General features: G+C 39.2%; 1 long non-coding RNA gene across 1 annotated transcript; it reads left to right on the top strand.

Annotated features, from left to right (window-relative positions):
* Window positions 1-3,284: 3,284 nt before the first annotated feature.
* Window positions 3,285-4,356, top strand: LOC140604455 (uncharacterized). Its single transcript, XR_012007330.1, has 3 exons — window positions 3,285-3,361; window positions 4,020-4,123; window positions 4,257-4,356. It is a non-coding gene; the product is annotated as an uncharacterized lncRNA (long non-coding RNA).
* The last annotated feature ends 2,460 nt before the right edge of the window (window positions 4,357-6,816 follow it).

Here is a 6,816-nt window from a genome sequence, read left to right as displayed (position 1 = left end):
ATTAAGTAAAACCAAGTGATGAGGAGAAAAAATTAAGGTATGATTAGAGTACATAGACAGGGATCCCTGGGTGGCTCGGCAGTTTAGCACCTGCCTTTGGCCCAGGGCATGATCCTGGAGTCTCAGGATCAAGTCCCACATCAGGTTCCCTGCATGGAGCCTGCTTTTCCCTCTGCCTGTGTCTCTGCTTCTCTCTCTCTCTCTCTCTGTGTGTGTGTGTCTCATGAATAAATAAATAAAATCTTTAAAAAAAATAGAGTACATAGACAAATTTCATTATTGCCCATACCAAGTAATTACTTATCTGTGGCAGTATATTAAATTCAATATAAATAAATAGAAGATTAAAAATGTAACAGAAAATTATAGATATGAAACATAACCTCCAGAATGAAACTACAGTTCTCCTAATTTTAATAGAAAAGTACACAAAAATATAAAATATACAAGAGTTCTATAAAGTTATAAATACACTAAGCTTAACATAAAATCACATGATACAATCCAGACCATTTTAGTTATAACAATAAATATAAATAAACTTAAACTGACATATTAAAATAACTTACAGGCTGAACAAAAAAAAAAAACAAAGCTCAATTCTATGCTGTTCATAAGAAACAGTTAAAGCAAAGAGATTTAGAATGTTTAGGAAAAAAGTGTAGGTGATGGCAGACAGAAACACAGACAAAAGTAAAACAATACTAATATCAGATAATATTTTTTTAAAGATTTTATTTATTCACAAGAAACCAAGAGAGGCAGAGACATAGGCAGAGGGAGAAGCAGGTGCCCTGTAAGGAGCCTGAAGCAGGACTCGATCCCAGGACCCCGAGACCACGACCTGAGCCAATGGCAGACGTTAAACCATTGAGTCACCCAAGTGCCCCAATATCAAATAATATTTAATTCAGACTAAAAAGTATTAATAAGTTATATGAGAGCTAATAACACTAAATAATGTGATTAATAGAGGTTCTAATAGTTATAACCACATAACTTCGACTGAAATAAGATCAACTGTCATAAAGCAAAAACTACAGGCTATTCAAGGAGAAATAGAAAACAGAAGCAGTGAGAGACGTTAATTCATCGTTCTCAGTTCATACCAGATCACTGAAAAATTTAAGATATACAGAACTAAAAATAGCATAATTGATAAAGTAGATCTAATTAACATTTTGCAGATTCTGAATCTGCAAATAAATCTTCTTTCAAATGCCAATAGACAGATCCCTCCTGGTGGTCTAACAGTTAAGATTCAGCATTCTTAAATGCCAATAGACATTCTCAAAAAAAAAAAAAAAAAAAAAAGAGAGAGAGAGAGAGAAAGAGAGCCATATATCAAGCCTCAGGGAAAATAATTTTAAAAAGTAGAACTGATATAGGTATTATATTCTGAACAATTAAAAAATAGAAAATACTAATAAAATAGGAAAATTAAAACTCCATAGTATCTGAAAAAGTTAGTACAATGTGTAAGCACTCCATGAAGAAAAATCTTTAAAGCACTTATTAGTGCAGCAAACTTAATCAAATAGAAGAACTTACAATATTATTGAACAGGAAGACTGAGCATGAGAAATTTGCCAATTCCCCAAAACAAGTCAATATTCATGGTGCAATCTCCAAGCAGCAATAGGATTTTTTTTTCTAACTGGATAGGGTGATGCTAAAATCATATGGAAAGGTAAAAAGCATGAATCACTAGAAAAATTCTATAAAAGAAGAATTATGAGGGCCAGTGTCACCCTGATATCCACACCAGAAAAAGACACAAAAAAGAGAACTATAGGCCAATACCTCTGATGAACACAGATGCAAAAATCCTCAATAAAATGTCAGCAAGTCAAATACAACAATACATTAAAAAAATCATTCACCATGATCAAGTGGGATTTGTTCCTCAGTGTAAGAGTGGTTCAATATTCATAAAACAGCATGATATGTCACATCAATCAGAGAAAGGATAAAACTCCTACAATCATTTCAAATAGATGCATGAAAAGCACTTGACAAAGTACAACATCTATTCATGATAAAAACGCTCAACAGAGTAGGTGTAGAGGGAACACACCTCGACATAATATGAAAAACCTCCAGACAGCATCATACTCAATGGTAAACAACTGAGAGCTTTTCCCCTAAGGTCAGGAACAAGACAAGACAAGGTTGTCCTTCTATTGTCACTTTTATTCAACATAGTACTAGAAGTCCTAGCCACAGCAATTCGACAACATAAAGGGGAAAAAAGGCATCCAAATTGGCAAGGAAGAAGTAAAACTTTCATTATTTGCAGATGACATGATACTACCTATAGAAAAATCCTGAAGACTCCACCAAAACCTGTTAGAACTGATAAATGGATTCAGCAGACTCACAGGATACAAAATCAATGCACAGAAATCTGTTGCATTCTTATACACTAATAATGAAGCAGCAGAAAGAGAAATTAAGGAAAGAATCTTATTTACAACTACACAAAAAAAATAATAAAATATCTAGGACAAATTTAACTAAAGAGCTGAAAGACCTATACTCTGAAAACTATAAAAAATGAAAAAAACTGAAGATGACACAAAGAAATGGAAAGACATTTTGTATATTTACAATAGCCAAACTATGGAAGCAGCCCCAGTGTCCACTGACTGCGGTATACATCTACAATGGAATATTACTCAGTCATAAAAAGAAAGAAATCATGCTATTTGTGGCGACATGGCTAGAGCTAGAGTATAACGCTAAGTGAAATAAGTCAGAGAAAGAAAATATCGTATCATCTTACTCATATATGGAATTTGAGAAACAAAAATGAGCTAAGGTGAGAAGAAAGAGAGAGAGAGAAGAAAAAAACAAACAAACCAAGAAACAGACTCTTAACTATAGAGAATAAACTGATGGTTATCAGAGTGGAGGGTGGGTGGGAGGATGCCAGAAATAGGGGATGGGGATTAAGGAGTAAGTACACTTATCATGATAAAATAAAATAAAATGACAAAAAAAGAAGAGTTGAGGATAACTGACGTTTTCGTATTTTCAAACTTCACAAAATTACAGTAATTAAACCGTGTGTTACTGGTGCTTGGCTAGGGAGATGTACCAGTGGATCAGAATAAAAAGATTGTAAATAAACAAATATATATTGGATTGTGTTCATGATGAAAGTAGTATGTCAAATCAGTGATGTAAAGATGGGTTGTACGATAAATGTACTGAAACCACTAAATGTATGAGAAAAATAGTAAAATTGGATTTATGTCTGTCACTTTGTACCATTATATCTCCCAGGAAGCCAAATTCATTCCCAAGACACTGAGAAGCAAAGCAAACATTTTCACCCACTCTTCAATTTTAAACTATGGTAAGTGCATAAACTCTTTTAAAAAATGAAATGCAAAGAGCCTTTTGCTATATTCACTTTTGAAATCGTGCATCCTTCTGATTATAAATGGCACATATGTCGTAGAAATGTGAGTATAGAACATAGAGGAAATCAAGACAAAATTAAAAAATAATCTCAATAAGGCAAAAAGAAAGCAAACAGCTTAGATATCTTTTCCTTTCTTTTTATGCTATGTAACTTACTTAATTACACTTATTTAAGTCACATATGATATTTTAGACATAATACTTCTCCAACTCAATTTCATGCCCCAACTTTGAAAAATTTTTGTATTTGAGTACAGCTGACTACATTACATTAGCTTCAGATCCATGGTGTAGTGATTCAAGTATTAGCATGATACCCTCTAAGTCCATCCATGTTGGCATAAATTCACCCACCAGATTTTATTCCAACTCTCCACCTGTGTCTTTAACATCAGCACCTGTCATCAGGGCTACTTTGTGAATCATCTAACAATTTTCTAAAGCACACCATTTTTATCTTCCTTTGGGTTGAGATGCAACATCTTTGAATCAATGTGTTATACTATAGTGAATCTCATTCTAAGCTACAAGTGTACTTTCATAAAACGTCAGGATATTTGCCTTTTTAATGTATTCCATTTTTTTTAAAGTAGGCTCCACTCAGTATGGAGCCCAATGTGGGGTTCGAACTCACAACCTCAAGATCAAGACCTGAGCTGAGATCAAGAGTCAGACACTCAACCAACTGAGCTATGTAGGTGCCCCTTTATTTTATTCTTTATATGTAATTTTTGAATCTAACTGCTGTTATTTAAAAGACTTTAGAGGAGGGGCAAGGTGGCAGAAGAGTAGGGTCCCCAATCACCTGTCCCCACCAAATTACCTAGAAAACCTTCAAATCATCCTGAAAATCTACGAATTTGGCCTGAGAATTAAAGAGAGACCAGCTGGAATGCTACAGTGAGAAGAGTTCGCGCATCTATCAAGGTAGGAAGACGGGGAAACAGAAATAAAGACACAAAAGGCCTCCAAGGGGGAGGGGCCCCGCAAGGAGCCGGGCTGAGGCCGGGGCGAGTGTCCCCAGGACAGGAGAGCCCCGTCCCGGAGACGCAGGAGCTGCACCAACCTACCCGGGCAGAAAGGGGCTCGCGGGGAGGTGGAGCAGGACCCAGGAGGGCGGGGATGCCCTCGGGCTCCCGGGGACACTAACAGACACCTGCGCCCGGGAGAGTGCGCCGAGCTCCCTAAGGGCTGCAGCGCGCACGGGGGGACCCGGAGCAGCTCGGGGGGCTCGGGGGCGGCTCCGCGGAGGGGGCTGCGGGGCGGGAGCCCAAATCCACCAGCGCAGACCCGGGCACAGGGCGCCGGGACACAGCCCAGGATCTGGCCTCCCCCGGGACAGGCAGAGGCCGGGAGGGCCCAGGACAGCGAGGACGCTCCTGCCCCAGCTGAGCACATCAGCGGCCCCGCCCCGGAGCCTCCAGGCCCTGCAGACGGAGAGCACTGGAGCTACTGCGGGGGCTGACTCCAGGGCTCCAGAGCTGGCCCCGCCACTGGGGTTGTTCCTCTGGGGGCCTCACGGGGTAAACAACCCCCACTGAGCCCTGCACCAGGCAGGGGGCAGAGCAGCTCCCCCAAGTGCTAACACCTGGAAATCAGCACAACAGGCCCCTCCCAGAAGACCAGCGAGACGAACAAGTTCCAGGGGAAGCCAAGGGACTTAAAGTACACAGAATCAGGAGATACCCCCCTGTGGTTCTTTTGTTTGTTTGTTTGTTTGTTTGTTTTCTTTTTTATTTGTTTCCTTCCCCCACCCTTTTTTTCCTTTCTTTCTTATTTCTCTTTTTCTTCTTTTTTTCTTTTTTTCTTCCTTTTTTCTTTTTCCTTTTTCTCTTTTCTTTCCTTCCTTCTCTCCTCTCTTTTTCTCCTTTTCCCAATACAACTTGCTTTTGGCCACTCTGCACTGAGCAAAATGACTAGAAGGAAAACCTCACCTCAAAAGAAAGAATCAGAAACAGTCCTCTCTCCCACAGAGTTACAAAATCTGGATTACAATTCAATGTCAGAAAGCCAATTCAGAGGCACTATTATACAGCTACTGGTGGCTCTAGAAAAAAAGCATAAAGGACTCAAGAGACTTCATGACTGCAGAATTTAGATCCAATCAGGCAGAAATTAAAAATCAATTGAATGAGATGCAATCCAAACTAGAAGTCCTAACGATGAGGGTTAACGAGGTGGAAGAACGAGTGAGTGACATAGAAGACAAGTTATTGGCAAAGAGGGAAACTGAGGAAAAAAGAGACAAACAATTAAAAGACCATGAAGATAGATGAAGGGAAATAAACGACAGCCTGAGGAAGAAAAACCTACGTTTAACTGGGGTTCCCGAGGGCGCCGAAAGGGACAGAGGGCCAGAATATGTATTTGAACAAATTCTAGCTGAAAACTTTCCTAATCTGGGAAGGGAAACAGGCATTCAGATCCAGGAAATAGAGAGATTCCCCCCCTTAAATCAATAAAAACTGTTCAAACCTCGACATTTAATAGTGAAGCTTGCAAATTCCAAAGATAAAGAGAAGATCCTTAAAGCAGCAAGAGACAAGAAATCCCTGACTTTTATGGGGAGGAGTATTAGGGTAACAGCAGACCTCTCCACAGAGACCTGGCAGGCCAGAAAGGGCTGGCAGGATATATTCAGGGTCCTAAATGAGAAGAACATGCAACCAAGAATACTTTATCCAGCAAGGCTCTCATTCAAAATGGAAGGAGAGATAAAGAGCTTCCAAGACAGGCAGGAACTGAAAGAATATGTGACCTCCAAACCAGCTCTGCAAGAAATTTTAAGGGGGGACTCTTAAAATTCCCCTTTAAGAAGAAGTTCAGTGGAACAATCCACAAAAACAAGGACTGAATAGATCTCATGGTGACACTAAACTCATATCTGTCAATAGTAACTCTGAATGTGAACGGGCTTAATGACCCCATCAAAAGGCGCAGGGTTCAGACTGGATAAAAAAGCAGGACCCATCTATTTGCTGTCTACAAGAGACTCATTTTAGACAGAAGGACACCAACAGCCTGAAAATAAAAGGTTGGAGAACCATTTACCATTCGAATGGTCCTCAAAAGAAAGCAGGGGTAGCCATCCTTATATCAGATAAACTAAAATTTACCCCAAAGACTGTAGTGAGAGATGAAGAGGGACACTATCTCATACTTAAAGGATCCAACCAACAAGAGGACTTAACAATCCTCAATATATATGCCCCGAATGTGGGAGCTGCTAAATATATAAATCAATTAATAACCAAAGTGAAGAAATACTTAGATAATAACACACTTATACTTGGTGACTTCAATCTAGCTCTTTCTACCCTCAATAGGTCTTCTAAGCACAACATCTCCAAAGAAACGAGAGCTTTAAATGATACACTAGACCAGATG

This window comes from Canis lupus, chromosome 15 (assembly GCF_048164855.1).
Source record: "Canis lupus baileyi chromosome 15, mCanLup2.hap1, whole genome shotgun sequence".
In the NCBI taxonomy this organism is placed as follows: Eukaryota; Metazoa; Chordata; class Mammalia; order Carnivora; family Canidae; genus Canis; species Canis lupus.
Note: the sequence above shows the minus strand (reverse complement) of the source record. Positions and strands in the feature narration are given on the sequence as shown.